The sequence below is a fragment of the Falco peregrinus genome, chromosome 4, assembly GCF_023634155.1.
Source record: "Falco peregrinus isolate bFalPer1 chromosome 4, bFalPer1.pri, whole genome shotgun sequence".
Classification (NCBI taxonomy): domain Eukaryota; kingdom Metazoa; phylum Chordata; class Aves; order Falconiformes; family Falconidae; genus Falco; species Falco peregrinus.
Genome location: NC_073724.1, coordinates 106,550,442 through 106,566,624, shown reverse-complemented (window position 1 = coordinate 106,566,624; position 16,183 = coordinate 106,550,442).

Here is a 16,183-nt window from a genome sequence, read left to right as displayed (position 1 = left end):
CACCAGTGAAAAATATGAGAGTTGTGGCCACTGTTCACAAGATAATGATCTATAGTGAATTAGGTACTACCTGACACTTTCCAGATGCGTCAATCATTAAAAGTACAGCCTAATTGAACTGTATGCCTGATGACTTTTCTTTATCCGAGTCAATACCTACTGGAATTTCCACCTGTGTGTCTACCTCAGATTTCTTTTCAGGATCAAAGCCTCCCATATATGCACACAAATTGTTCAGAATAACATCAATTTAAAAAGTAGCACTGAAATTACTGAAAAGAGGTATCATCACAAACCCTAAGGACAGGTGCTTGTCCTTCACAGAAATGCATAGAAAAAAACCTCTTTAAGTGAAGCTTACTGTAAATTTTTGATTTGTAAGGACTTTTAGGAGTAAGACCATACATTTTAAAAACATTTAGGAAAGGAAGTATAATTTTTAAAGCCTTGGCTTTTGCTTGCCAACCACATTCATGTTGTTTATACAGCTGGGCTCTTTAAAAACCAGTTTCTCAACTCTATTGCAAAAGCTTTTGAGAATAAGGGGGAAAAAAACTAGATGTCTGATGCATACAGTTTTATAGGAAGTACCACAAGCAAGTAGTAAGTTTAAAATTAAGGTCTGAATTACTGGTAAGAGATTACTAACGGAGGATTTAAGAAAATTCCTCGTGATACCTAGTAAAGTGCATGTTTTCAACTATAAAGATAAATGGCACAGAAATAAATGCCTCCTCTTTCTCCTTTACAAAGAAATATAATAGAAAAGTGGCTGTACATTTAATTAAAAAATTCACTCCCCCATATGGATCAAATTCAGGGGAGGCCACTGAGATGGTGGGGGCTGGAGCACCTGCCCTATGAAGATGCAGATATGGCTTCGGGGGACCTAACAGCAGCTCCCACTGCCTATGGGGAGGTCTTCGAGGAGCTGGAGCTGGGCATGTCACTGTGGTGGAGGGCAGGAGGATGAGAGACAGTGGGCATTAACTGAAACAAGACAGGTTCATCCTGGATATAAGGAGAAGACTTTTCGCCATGAGGACAGGTTTTGCAATGAGGACAGAGAGATTATGCCCAGGGAGATTAAACAGTCTCTGTTCTTTGAGGGTTTCAACCCCGACTGAGTGAGGTCCTGAGCCTTGAGTAGTCTGGCCTCAGAGCTGACCTGCTGTGAGCAGGAGGTTGGACCAGAGGCCTTCTGAGGTCTCTTCCAGGCTGAGTTATTCTGTGATTCTATACCTTAATATCAGTAACCAAATATCAAAATTAGATATTTTGAAAACATTTCAGTGGATATACTGATATGTGACACTGAAGACATACTCAAATTCCATACATCACAGATTTTTGAGAACGAATTAGTCTTGGTAAAAAAAAACCCACAAAAACAGGCTTGCAAATGCTGGCTGTCATTTGAAAACTATCTTTAAAGGGTTATCATGTTCAAATTTATTTATTAATGTCTTCCTGATATTAGTGGGTCTTCAGTTACTGCAAAATACTGGTCGGATGTATAGAATCATAAAATCATTTCAACCCAGTTAACCCAGGACTGCCAAGTCCACCATTATATACTGATACAGAAAAATTAACTACCCAATATAGTTTGCAAATGCAGATTAACTCTAATGTGATTCAAAGGTAGTTCTCCAGATATGTAATTTCGATATTTTGAACATCTTATTAGCCTATCTAATGCCACAAAATACCCTACAAGCTAACAGTGCTCTATATGAATCATGTTAACAGAGCATTTTCAACCATTACTACAGATTTCCTCATTTCTCTTTCAGCCATTCTCTAATATTCTACCATTTTCACCCCATCCTCTGCTATATAGATACCCTTCTATATCCACTTTCAAAAAAAAGATAACAGCTTCCATTCCTCTTTTTCACAAGACTTAGCATAAAATGACCAGCATTCAATTGCAAGTACACAGGATGGGGAAGAGATGATGATGTTTTCTCACACAGAGTCCCTGGTAAAACGTATTCAGTCTCCTTGTCATGTGGCTCTAAACACTGAGCACTTGGAACATGGTAGCTGTGGGATGAAATGAGAATGAAAAGAAGGAATTTCTGCAGTGTTTTTCCAAGTCCTTAGAAATTAATTCCTCATCACAATATCTCTGTTCTTATATCTGCTGAAAAGTTCCAGTCGTGTGTTTCCTAGCCTTGACATTCACCATTTTCTTTTCTGTACCAGCAAATATAAAGTGGTATTTTCTACTTACTTTTTCTTCTTTCCTCAGCAGGCAGTGTGCTCTGATTCACTGCAGTGGTAAAGACCATCTACTAGTAATTCAAACAGGTTAGTGGGTTAAAGGATTATAAAAAAGTAAAATTAGGAATATTATTGGTTAACAGAAGACTTGCCAAGGCTGTGACTTCTGTTAGAAATGCTTGTTCATATTCATGCTGAAAAACTGAACTTCAATAGCTTAGAGGCTGGAACAGACCTCTGGAGGTCATCTTATTCAACTCCCTTGCTACAGCCAGTTACCCAGACCAAAAATGATCAGAGGGATGGAATACCTCTACTGCGAGGACAGGCTGAGAGGGTTGGGTTGTTCAGACTGGAGAAGAGGAGGCTCCGGGGAGGCTTTATTGTGATCTTTCACGTACTTAATGGGGACATTTTGCAGGGCCTGTTGCAATAGGACAAGGGGCAGTGGTTTTAAACTAGAAGAGGGTAGATTTAGACTAGATATAAGGAAGATTATTTTTACAATGAGGGTAGTGAAACACTGGGATAGGTTGCCCAGGGAGGCTGTAGATGCCTCACCCCTGGAAACATTCAAAGTCAGGTTGGACAGGGCTCTGAGCAACGTGATCCAGTTGAAGATGTCCTGCTCATTGCAGGGGACTGAAATAGATGACCTCTAAAAGTCCCTTCCAACCCAAACTGTTCTATGATTCTATGGTTCTATTACCATCTCCAGACATCTTTTAAATATTTCCAAGGGTAGAGACTCTACCACCTCCCTGGGCAACCTGTGCCAGTGCTCAGTCATCTTCACAGGAAAAAAAAAAGTCTTTCCTGATTATCCTGAACCTCCTGTATTTCAGTTTGTGCCCATTGCCTCTGGTCCTGTCCTGGGGCACCACTGAAAAGAGCCTGGCCCCATCCTCTTTGCACCCTTCCATCAGGTCTTTATATACATAAGATTCCCCTGAACCTTCTCTTCTCCAGGCTGAACAGTCCCAGCTGTCTCAGACTTTCCTCACAGGAAAGATGCTTCAGTCCCTTCATCACCATCATGACACCGTTGTGCTCTCTCCAGTATGTCCATGTCCCCCTTGTATTGGGAAGCCCAGAACTGGACACAATACAGCAGGTGTAGCCCCACCAGTGTTGAATAATCCTATTAGCTTCCAATGGAGCTTCCTATTTCACAGAGTTAAGGGGTTTTTTTTAGTGATTTAAGTTATTTCCTGCATTCCCTCTCTGTGTTTATCTGTCACAGTGCTTTTTAGAACTGCTGCCAAATCTCTTAATAAAAAATAATTCTTTTTAATTGTCAATACATGCCAAAACCCGACATACTATTCCACAGTTAGTTTTCAGCTAGATGCATATTGAAATCTGCCCTTTACCAAAAGAAAGGCTAACCATTAGAAGTTTTGGACACCTTATAGACACAATAAAATAAGCAAGTCCTTCTTTTGCTAAAGAGCACTAGAGGGAAAAAATGAACTTCTCTGGTTATTAGTCAATACCTGCGTAAGGAAACATACAGGAGTTTATATCTGTAAAACACCTAAGGAAAATACAGCAGAGAAGTCACTGCTTTAGCTAGTTCAGCTAGACCTAAAACATCACAACAAAAAATTGCTTGTTACAGATAATAGTTGGTCAGACATTTTCTGTGGCTCATCGCTGTTGATTTCCATGTAGACTTCAGCTGTCCAACAACTGCATACAGTGGCTTATTGGGTTTATTTCATTGCCCTAATGAATATTATCTGAAGGCAGTCATACTTGTTACCAAAGTGCTAAACCAATTGGATTTTTTTGTCTCAAATCCAGTACAGATGTCTACTTTTCCCCCATCTCTATAGTTAACTAAGTTCTGATGTTTCACAAGGACTAGGCATATGAAACAGCTGCTAGGAATCACTCCCACTGTTAAGTATGTATGCATCTTACCAGGTAGTTACCATTCCATGACTTAAACCAGTGATTAACCTCCCAATAAAGGCTCAGAGTTGTTTAATCAACCTAAATTTCCTACTGTCTTTCCCAGCAATTGAGGGTGCACCAGTGGGAGACTAGAGGCTGCTGGGAGTCACCAGTATGTATTTTCTCCAGGTGGGCAAGCATGGTTCCATTTATTGGGAGATCTAGAAAAAGAAAGAAATGTTACCTGTGTAAAGAATACACAAAATGCAAGCAATATTCATGTGTGTCATAAATGTGAAATACTGTGTGATAGTTCATACTTGCAGTTTCATAACTATTAAAAGCATCACTAAAATGATACAAGGTTTAAGACAGAATAGATTCTATCCCTGTCTATTTTAAAATGGTTAGAGCATCTTCTCTTCACCAGCTTTTGTGCTGAAAACAATCATGATATTATCACACCCATGAGACAGTCACATCAAGGTCTTGGGAAGATTTCAAGTCACGTACTCCCAAAGTTTAATTATCTTCCAGTCTGTTTAGTCCACTTTTCACTAGCCAGATGTGAAATGTAGTTTATCATATACACAGGTTAGGAAGTATCTGCCCATAGTTGTACCAGAATCTTTCAAGTTAATAAAAAATCTGGCACCATGTGCCTTTTGGTTCCCTTAGCACATAATGTAGAAATCCCCAACTAAAAGCAAACCATGAAAAATGTTCATTGGAAGTTTCAAAGAGCTTATGCATTAAGTTTTGCTATTGCTTTATTTCTTTTCAGTGCAAAATAATTTATAAAATTTGCTCAAAACTGACATGGAAAACGGACTACTAAAAATGCTTCCATTACTAGCAAATAACAAGACTATTTACATTTCAGCCTTAGATAAATGGTTAGAAATAAGGTCTGTGTATTTTTGTTTTTCTTTAGTTCTGGATGAGGAAAGAGGAGCATTGAAGCAATATATTTTAGCTTTGTCTAAAACCCAGCAAAATATTATGACACGCCAAGATTTTCTCTGAAGCTTGCTTTTCTATAAAGAATTATTTGAAAGTATTGGAATAACTGAAAAATTTTTTACCACTTCTGTTTAGGAAACATCACATGTATCAACTACTGACTTACAACAAAATTAATCCAGTTGACTTCCAGTAATGGAAGACTTCAGACTTGAAGAGGATGTTACAACATGACAGATCTACTTTTGGTTATTAGGGAATTTGACTAGGAGACAAAATTTCACATCCGTGCACCTAGCAAAGGAGGAACTTGAGGTTCACCTACATCCCAGATGAATGCCTTTGTTGCTGTACTAAAGGGCTGAATCAGTTCCTCCTGCCTTTGTGTGCAAAGGGATCAATCCAGTTTTTAATCCTGTTTCTTGGAGCACCTAATTCCCAGAGCACAAAACTCTGATTGTACCATTAAATACAAATACCTTCATTCGGTTTTGCTGAATTGCTTCAATCTCTCCATGTAACATGCAGATGACTATATGATCCATCTAAGTCAGTATTCTGTCTCAGCAATTGTAATAAGAGACAGTATCTAGGGAGAACATGAGTCTGATGAGTTTTTGACTGATGCTGGCTGCTTTCATGGTTTTCTGTAACAGCAAGTTCCAGATATTCACTTACCACTCTGTAAGAGATGTTTTCATTTCTCTGTCTGAAATCAGACTCCTGCAAGCCTGATGTAAAGCTCTCTAGTTCTAATACTGTAGAATCTGGAACATAAAAACTTTACATTCAGCCTAGGATTATCTTACGATTTTACAAATCTTAGTTATATCAAGTTCTCGATCTCTTCTCCAAACTGCTAACTTGGTAGCTTGTCCATTCACTTAATAATTTAAAATGCCTTTCTGGGTACTTTTGTCACTGTCAGTATATCCTTTCTGAGATTTGGAGACCAAAACTGCACAAAGTACTCAAGGACTGGACACAGGAAGGTCTTCTATAGTGGCAAAATTACGCTCTCCATCATTCACTTTCTCAGCCCTTATACTGGTGATGCTGAGCACTTTGTTGACTACTTTTGGCTGCCACAGAATATTAAGCCATTGATTACTGAGTGAAGATTTATTCTTCTGGAGTTTTCACTTTTGCTCTTATACAGCAGGCTCTTTACCTTCCAAATCCAGAAGGCAGAAAGAATGTCAACCAACTTTAAAGAATAAAAGTTGACATGACTGTAGAGTTTTTGCTACTACTGTCTTAGTGGTAGCAAAAAAAACCCCAAACCCAAAACAACTCTAGAAGTGCACACTGTGCTCTAACATTATCAAAACGTAAGAATTATTTTATCTTATTGTGCAATTTTAGCTGCATTCCTTCATTATCATTTACAGGAAAAGAATAACAGTAAGAAAAGATCAATTTCCCATTCAAAGCTGACATGACAAAAAACCCTCATGTGGCTAAACAAAATGTAAGTTAAATTATAGGATATACAATGTGCTGTGCAGCAGATAAATGTGTGGGTTTTTTTCTAAAGCTGTGTGAATAGCTGATATTTTTGTTCAGTCAGGAGAAGACAAAATTCATTTTTTAAGAAGATTTATTTGATCTGAAGTTTTTTGTGTTTGTCTTTCTTGTCAGAAGGAAAAAATAAAACACATTTAATGTATATTTAATGAGAGCTAAGGCTTAAGCAAAACCTGTTTAAAACCCATGGGTAGTATTAGCAAGTACAGCCGTAAGATCCAGGGAAGTGATCACCCCCTTTGTTTGGCACTTGTGAGACCACATCTGGAGTGGTGTGTCCAGGTTTGGACTCCCTGATACACAGAAAAGGCTACTAAGACAGTCAGGGGCTGGAACACAGGGCATAGGAGGACAGGCTGGTAAAGTTGGGTTTGTTCTTTCTGGAGAAGAGAAGGCAAAGGGGAAACTTTACTGTTATCTACAAGTAGCTGACAAGAAAATGCAGAGGAGATGGAGACAGACTTTTCTTGGACATGCACAAAGAATGGACAAGAGGCAATGAACACCAACTGGAACATCAGAAATTCCACTTAAATATTAGGATATTTTTTTTTATCATGAGGGGGGTAAAACATTTGAATGGGCTGCCCAGAGACATTTTGGATCTTCATCCTTGCAGGTGTTCAAAACTCAAATAGTCAAGTCCCTAAGCAACGTGGTCTAATTAAACACAAGCAAAGGTTCCCATGTGACCTCTGAAGGTCCCTTCCAACCTAAATTAATCTATGTTTATTTAGTTCTTTGAATGAAGGCTGTTCTGGATCCAGTAGGTCACTGGAAGGTCTTTCAGAAGGAACCTAAGTAATTTAAGACCTGAGCTGCTGAGAAACGATACTCTGCACACTGCTCTTGGTTTGTTGATTTTTGTTGTCCTAAGTCTGAATGATGTTTCTTCCACCTAGTTCAGATTTGTGAACATTTTCAGGTGCTTTGAAATGGCATTTTTTTTGGTGAACAAAATATTTGTCTAAAATGTTGGGGTTTTTTTAACTCTGAGTTTTCTCAGATTTAATAGTAGTAAGTCAGCAATAAAATTCTGAAAATCAGTCTTCTAGCTTCAAAGTCTTTCACAAGCAATAGGTGATTAACCATCATATGTACCTATTACCTAACTAAGCAGTTTCTTGCAAGGTGTACATTAAATTGAGAAAGATTGGTCGCAAACTTAAACAGTGTCTGCCAAATTAATTGCATTTATTTCTGGCAGTTTGTTAAGCATCTAATTTTAGTCCTCAAATCATGAGGACTCTTTGATTGAAATGAAAAATTAATTTAAAAAATGAAAAATTAATAGTATGCATATAGAGGAGGATCCTAAAAATAGTGGTTAAATCATCAATAAATATTAATTTACAGACAAGTAATATCAGAAACTCATTAAAGGTGGTTGCAGATTTGAAAGTCCAAATTCTAGTGCATGATGCTAAAATGAGGTTTGCAAATTAATTCTTCAACCAATAATTCCAACAAAAGTGTATCCACTGCTAATGGTTTCCCAGTCCAGTCTCCATGTAATCAGTCTGTTGGTATTCAACTTCAAAAAAGAAATCAAGTTGACAACCCAAAACTACATAGAACTTTGGTAGATTTCTCCCTTTAAATTCTGTGTCAGGCTCTCTATTGATTCATAAGCTTAGCCCATTCATTTGAGAAGGAAAATAAAATGTCAAAGTGGCTGGATAAAAATTTCACAAAAATGCTGTCTACAAACGCTTTGTAAGAGGACTAAGTGTTCAAAATAGACTGTTCTTAATTCTTTCATTATGGAGTTTAGACATGTGAGTGAGCACCGTGTATATGAGGGTTACAAAATGCCTGGGAACATAAAATGAGTAGTTCAGTTGCCAAAGCTAGCATGCAGTCAGGCAAGATTAATTATTATTGTGCCCACTTTAACCTCAGAGAACTGAAGCTGTTCACCTGTGATTTGATAAGACTTGGTTGATGGTTATCTGAGTCACATAAAACTATGACTCAAGTCTGAGTCTGAAACTCAGACAGTATTTTTAGGTTATTAAAAAATGAAGAGACAATTGAAGCAGGGAACTCCTCTGTCTTGTTTACCTAGGGAGTAGAGTAAGGTGTTTCACAGACATTTGAAAGTAGAGGTCTTTCCCGTGAATCACTAGCGGATTTTCCACAACTGCTATTAAATAACTAGAAGCATAACAACAAATAGATGGATTCTTAAATGTGCTGCATGTTAAGGAAGACTCAAATTAATCTCTTCTATATGCTAAGTCTTTCTGTTTGAAGAAATACAGAGCTAAACGTTGCCCAGGTACAAGAGTGTGTTGTCATTTTCTCAACTCCTTTAGGCAAAAGATTCATTTGACATACTACTTAATGTTAGTCCTCTTTTTCAAGGACAGACACTACTCCAAACAACTTCTAAATCTCTGCAGAGTCAAAAAACTGTGTTAAAAATGTCCGAAATTTACAGTTAATTTATTAACAATCTATAAATGCAAGCAATTTTCTCACTATCAAAATTGCTCCAGAGTGCTAGGATCCTGGTAAGTTGAAGATCTTTCTGATTAAATAAAATATTTTTTTTTTAAATACAATCCTATGTGGACAGTAATACTAATATAATATTTATTCAAATATTCAGATATTCAGACATTTATTCAGAACTTTCTTGTTAAGGACTTGGATACCTCTCCCTGTCATTAGACCAGGCTATGCAGAAATTGAAAATGTGTCATAGGGAGAAGCCTGCTCAGATTGCTCCAAAAAATTTCTTGGACATTCTGTTTAGAGTAAGCGTTTTCTGTTTCTACAACAGAATCTGGTGATTCAGCCCTGACATTATTGATCGCATAAACTGCAGAATACCTTAAACGGACATTCTTTGCTGATAGCAATGAAGCTACAGAGTTGTTGATCTCCCTGAGTAGCTGCTAAGTATCAGGGGCTCTTCGTCAAGAAAAGTTTGAGTATTGTCTGACTCAGACTGAAACCAAACCACACCAAACCAAACCAAGACATCACAAGGGGTAACCTTACTTGACAGTCATCTTTGTAGGAGTAGGTGGTGAAATTCCAATGTAATGACCCTTATCTTGATTAACAAGGGGCAGACTTCCAGTGGTAAAATGTTGAACCCCTACAGCTCTAGGCTAAATCCCAAACCTGAGATGCTAGAACAGATCCACATACTTTTAGAATGGTCATGGCACAGAGAATGCATAATATAAACTGGAATTATTTACTCCTACTCATCCTGAGTTAATGAAAATTTTGACGGCGGTATTCGAGAGGTCAGTCAAACATTCTTTTTAATAAAAGCCAGTTATGCAACGGTTATGAACAGAACAGTGATTACAGTCCTTAGACTGTAACATCCAACTAAATGGGAGTACAAGGAACTTTCCTAATATATATTGATCTGCCCTCCACACTGTATTTACAAATATATGAAATCCTCTAATGTAGAACAAAAATTTTCAAGATTACCCCACTTTACATGAACTTGGATTCTAGACAGGCCTGGGGTCTGAAAAATGTACAAAGATGTAATAAGAGAGACCATATTTGCAAACTAGAAAATATCCTATGATTTAGGCATTAAAAGCACAGGGCATTCAGATGAAGCAGTGAAAAAAAAGGCAGGATAACAGTGTAAGCCTTTCATAAAGGTGAGTAGGCCGATTCATTTGGGAGGAAGATTGTCATGAAACCAAGCAGAAAAGATTTGATGGGATTAGTTCTTTATCCTCCTCACGTAAAAGATGCTGCAAGTTGTCCCAAGTATAGTCACAGATTCAAGCAAAGCTGATCAAGCAGCAGTCTTGCTAGTGGATGTATTTATTTTTCACATGAAAAGGAAACATAGAAGAAAAGCTGATTTATGGGTTCAGACTTTTTCCTCACATATTCATGTTTTCCCCTCTCCGTTTCTCTTGAAGGACTAGCTTTAGTTATGTGAAATTATGTACATTCTAGTTGCAATTCACTGTGGAGAAGCATGTTAAAAATGGAACTTTCTTTGAGAAAAATATGGCTTAAGAAAATTTGCTTAGTTAAACGTCTGGAGGTAGCTTCACAATTAACCTGTTCTTGATAAAAAAAAACCAACTTCTACATAGACATAAATAAAACAATCATAACAAAACACAGTGCAACTGTGTCCTTTATTTGAAGCTTCTATCAAGAACAAATAATAGTCGTATTAGTGTGTAACTATTAAAATTAAAGAGTAAGCAAAGTAAGGGAGTGGAGGAAACTATAGTCCAAAGTTTGGAAAGGTGAAACATCTGTAATCCCAGGTGTCCTGGAGCTGATGGTCTATATTATGTCACAAAATGAAATAAAAACTCTGGTAAACACAACACATGATTCATATCCTAGTACTGAACTCAAAATGCCTAGGAATAAGTAGAATAAGCAAAAATGAAAACAGCAAACCCTGATTTATTAGGTACCTTGAACTTGCTTTGTTTTGTTCTCCACTGGAATGAGTTTTTGCATTCCAAGGAGGAAATGTTTATTGCCTATTGCAAAACAAAGATATTCAAAACCATTGGATATGAAAAGCCCTTATCTCATATACAGCACTCGTCATCACAAATTATTGATAAAGAAAGGAAGCATAACAGCCGAATATAGCAGCACAGCAGCTGTTAAACAGTACATGGCAGTTCCTACATTGTCAGGCTAGAGATGTACTTACTGAGGCATGTGTTGTAAGTGCACGAAGTGCTCTCTCCAGGTCTATAGCTTATGAAGAAGACTGAAAAACATCAGAACTGCGGATCCATGTTTATTATATAAAGCCCATAGTTAAAATCCAAGTGTGCAAGAATCAATGCCTGTTGAAAAATATTTACCTATAAATATAGGGACTTGAGCAGCATAAATACTGACATCAAGGATGAGCTTTTGTGACCAAAGGGAATGTAAAATTACTGAGTCAGGATGGTATGCTGTCCTCAGCCTGTGGTAGCTTGTCCACAAATATAGGTTAATTATCCCGCAGTTTCTTTGGATAATAGAAGTGGTCACTAGCTAAGTCAGAAGTTCTTGCCAGAAGTTACAAATGTTCCAGGATGGGTCCTTATAGGCATTCACCAAATCAAGGGAATGATGTCTCAAGCTTCCACTCTGTAATGCAGAAGCTGAAACATGATGGAGTTGAAAAACTGCATTAAGTACTAGTACCTTTGACAATGCTTTTGAACTAATGATACGAGCAACAATAGAGATTTCAAAGATTATTTTTCTATTTGATTACCAGATTATTTTAAAAATATAGGCTATGTTTTGAGTCCCTGGGCTTAATTAATGATGGTTATGGAGGACATTTAATTGTTCTGGGTATCGGAGGTGATATTTCTCTTCAGCAAAAGATAATACTTGCACATACTATTACTAATATTTGTGTTGTTCTAAATCGGTCCTGAATGGAAGCCCACAAAGAATTTAAGATACCCAGTGTCACCACTGCTACCCCTATATATGTGAGTTACAGGGCAAAGTTCTGGATGGTTTCAATGGGTATCATGTGAAAACCTGGAAGTGGAAAAAGGTGATAGTCTGAAATAGGAGGGAGGTTTTTCAGAGTGATGAAATTCTACAGAGAATTAGCATCAAAAGCTGCACAGGAGAACCTTTATTAAGTATTAAATAATCTCTCTTTAGATCAGTACTTGGTCTGTTGGATTTAAAAATATATTTTGTACATATATGATCTTATATTTCTGTCATATCACAGCTCACTTCTGTAAGCAACCAACAAAGAGCCGTTAGATACATATAATCTTTCTTGACTAACATGGTTTGTTAGTCTTTTTGTCTTTAATCTCCCATTTGCTATTAAAATATTTGAAGTGGGATTTAGAACTACATTTTCAGATCTGTATCTTGGAAAAAAATATTAGAAAAAGAACAGATGAATTACAAACTTGTTATTGTAGTCTGCTGAAATAAAACAGAAGAATTCCATCAATCTGTTTGTAATGCCACAAATCTATTTGCAGTAACCACTTTAGAGTCCTATCAGGATAATATCTTCCCCATCACATACTGGTGACTTATTTTTCTGGAACAAAGGGGAAGACTATGATCATGAGCACTGAACAAAGAGATCATAAGATTTTTAGGGCATGTTAATTCCCGGTGTAATTCCAGCAGTTGCTGCAGAACGGCACCACTGTGGGTTTCTGCCTGTCTGCTGCTGATGTTGCTACGTGCAATTGTGGAGTGTGACAAGAATGAGAAGCCAATATGTGGCTTTTCCATTAATTCAGTCTTCATTGAGGTATCAGCAAATTTTATTGTGTTTCTCTGCAGGGTCAAAGGAGGAAGGGGATGTCATTAGGCACGTTAGTAAACCTTTCCTTTATTCTAACTTGATTTGCTACATTTTTGTTGATAAAACTACTCAGGAAGAACTGTAATGATTGAGAAAGTCATTGTCACTGAACATCCCGGCCTTCCCCCTGCATTGTCCTTGGGAAGTGGAAATTATAGAAGTTTTACCAAGTCAGTTGTAAATAAAATATTTGCCTTGAAATAATTCAGCCAGTTCAATAAAAATTATTCATCTTGTGAGAGGAGTGAGACAATTTGGGAGCTATGCAATCTTAGCAGAAAAACAGGGCTAAAGTTATGGCCAGCTGTAGGCAAAGTCAGCCCCACAGCGAGGAGGGTTGGGGTGGCTTGGGCCCTACAGCAAGGAGGGTCAGGGTGGCTCAGCCCCCGTCAGGCCCAGCACAGGCTGGCAGAAGTTTCCAGAAGGTGCTGCAATCCCTGGGACACATCACAGTGCATCTGCAAACCTGAGCCAAACCACAGCTATTAGAATGACTTCCTGGCCAGCCTGTATGGAAGTCTGTGACCTACTTCTTGCCACATCCCAGCACATAAACATACCTCCCTACCTGAACTCTGGATTAACTTCCAAGAATCATTTCTTAATATTTTCAACTTGATTTCCCCTTTTCTTTCCTCTCTCGTGCTGGCTGGCCTGATGACCAGTTTGTACGTCCCTGTTCCTTCCCAGCTGGGCTGAACTCCATCTCAGAGAGAATGTAAGCAGAAAAGCCAGATTTCTCACAATTAAAGGTGAAGGGGATATAATCCAATCACTCATCTAAATGCACTATGATATTTGTATTCATACACTTCTCTCCCTGGCACTTCCCCCTAGACAATAAGAGGCTTTCTAAATTACCCAGCTTCCTGCAGCAGGGTCTGGCAGGATTTCTTTATGGGATGCCTCAGTGTTTTTCTTCTCACACCCAGAGGAGTGAGAGACAGCCTGCTCCTGGAGAGCCTGTGATGGAGAGGGAAACCTGGAGATGGGGGGACAGTGCCAGGGGTTCCAACAAAGCCCCATGTGCTAACAGGAATTTCCACTGTGGCCACCGGGCACCTGCGGTGCCCCTGAGGGTGAGCTCAGGGAAGGGAGCAGAATGGAAGCTTAACCTTGTTTTATTATTAAGACATTTATTATTAAGAAATAAATTATTATTTATTATCTAAGATGTTGTCTTAGAAGGAAATCGGCAAATACACATTTCTTTAATGATAGCTAATTGTTCTGGTTTGCATAGTAGAGTCATTGCACTAGTCAGGGATAAATTTTGACATGAAGCGTTATCAGCTGTATTGTCTGCAGGTTTGATCATGTGGTATAATAAAACATGAACTCTACTACCCGAATGCAGTGAAAGCCATGCAAAATAAAAACATAAAACCATGTACACCAATTTTTCTTGTAAAGGACCATGGAAAATGTCCTAAACAAGGGAAGTTAAATTCCCATGGAGTGTTTAATTTTCTCTAGAGGGTTTTTTTTCTTCATCATCTTCTACTGTTGAACATAGCCTTCTTTCTCCAACCTCCTCTGAGGGCATCTCCAATCTCTTCTGGGGCTATCTCCAATCTTCTTGGAGGATATCATGCTTTTGCTGAGACCTCTGCTCCAGTTTGTGTCTTTCAGGCCTGATTTTTTTGTCAATAGTAATATCTGGATAGTCCAACTGGACTTCTGATTATGCATCTTGCCAAACAACTGATTTGAATAAATCAGTCATAAAAATTGCCTTGGAGGGCTCTCACAGCCCCAGAATCACAGTTACAGTTAGGCCCTGCAGGCTGTGGAATAAGCCTTAGCAAAGACCTGAACATAATCATGTGGTGTTGAAGTGAATGATGTGAAGCCAAGTAAAGCAAAGTGAAGCGAAAGGGAGGTACTGGAGCACGAGGGTAGGACGGGTGAAGCTCCATTGCCATGTGGGCACACCTGTGTTGCGCGCTGCTCAGTGCAGAGCAGCAGACGTGCCGTTCTAGGCTGCGTTAATGCAGCAGTATGGCTCTCCTGCGTTTTCTGTGGGAATGATCCTTTGGGATCAGTCTTGTACCTAAGGCTGCACAGCAGACATATAGCAGGGGTATGGTCTGGAATCATGTTTTCTGTACAGACCTATGGGGGTACATCAGAAAAGATTGAGAGAGGCAGAGGAAACAGTCATGACTGTAAGTTTGAGAAGGCTGGCTCGGAGACCACAGCATGGGATGGGAAGAAATACAATGCCAGCATACTCTGGCTTGACACCAACCATTAAATTGGAAACTTTCATGATCTGCTCTCTCTGGAGCTGCCCATCCTGTTGTAACTCACCTGGCAGCCCTGAGGCAGGGTGGCACCCCTCCACAAAATAAATTGCAATAATCCCTTCATGTGCTCTTCCCTGTTTCACTGCTAACTGACATCTCAAAATCTTGTCCCACTAGCTTGCTGCAAGATCAATTCCTAATCTGTATAAGGTAGCTAAAAACTCAGTTTGCATGTTGGGGTGGCAAAGAGGGGTTGGGGCAGAGACCTGACATTAGGCCATCTAAATTTTTTTCTCATTCTTAAGTATTGGGTAATCAGCAGACTTTTTTGTAATGGCAGTTCTTATTGGTTTCAAGTCCACACAGGATGGGTGCTGTAATACAAACTTCTGAGTGGCTCACACTGCTTTTTCCTGTTTACCAAGCAAAGGGGTTTTCATTCCTAGAAGCACCACTTTTGCCAAGAATGGTAACCACAAAAATTGTTGTTTACATCACAAATTCAGAGGCAGCAGACAGCAAGTCTCCCTCTTGTCAGAGTAGAGAGGAAAAGAAGCTTGAGGCCTCAGGTTACCTTAGCGGGGAGGTGACTGGCCATCTGAGCTGGCGTGGGAAGAATCCACCACAAGGAACATGACACTAGCAGTGGTTTTGCTGTTGCCAGTAAGGACTGCAGAGTGCTACAGAACAGAGCATTTCTTGGCTCTTTTTTGTTGTTACACACTAACGTTTAAACAAAAAATACACCTCCCTTCTCCAGATAAACTTTGCCCAGTTTGATCATCATAGTGATTACAAACAGGAGAACTGACAGTAGCTACTGACAGTAATCTGAACCAATAACAAAGAAATCAGCTTTGTGGGAATGTGGAAAAACATGCCAACACACAAAGCATTAAAAAGCAGGCAGGAGGAACCAGCACATGCCTCTAAACATTTCTTCAAATTTGTGTGATTATCTGTTCGTGTTTAAGATGCACAATACTGCTGGGGAGAAAGC